The sequence below is a fragment of the Trachymyrmex septentrionalis genome, unplaced genomic scaffold, assembly GCF_001594115.1.
Source record: "Trachymyrmex septentrionalis isolate Tsep2-gDNA-1 unplaced genomic scaffold, Tsep1.0 scaffold7, whole genome shotgun sequence".
NCBI classification, from domain to species: Eukaryota; Metazoa; Arthropoda; class Insecta; order Hymenoptera; family Formicidae; genus Trachymyrmex; species Trachymyrmex septentrionalis.
Window position 1 is genome coordinate 2,668,738 of NW_017305884.1, and position 455 is coordinate 2,669,192.

A 455-nucleotide genomic window follows, 5' to 3' on the forward strand; every position below is an offset into this window, starting at 1 on the left:
ATATTATATATATAACTCAATGTAACACAGTAATTATCTCATCCTTTAACATTGGCGAACAACAAGGATATAATGATGCACCGTATCATGTCTCTTGTTGGAAGGCACCCTATGTAACTAGTGTATTCTAAGACAGATTTATCTGACAATGAGATATTGTAGAGCGTATCTTTTTCATTAGAGAGAGTACAAAATTTTGTCATTATCACTCAATTATATTCTTCTAGAACATTATCCCACGTATTGAAATTAATTTACTTTTAACTCTAGCAAAATATCAGGATTACATGATATCTATTTTTCTCTCTTAAATATCTTACATATAGATATATATCTCTCTTATATATAGTTGAAAACAAGATCTAGCTTTGTTGCACGCATTTGTGCGGTTTTCATCTCTTGTAGTTTACAAAATCTAATATAATAATTAACGCACGTATATATATATATATATA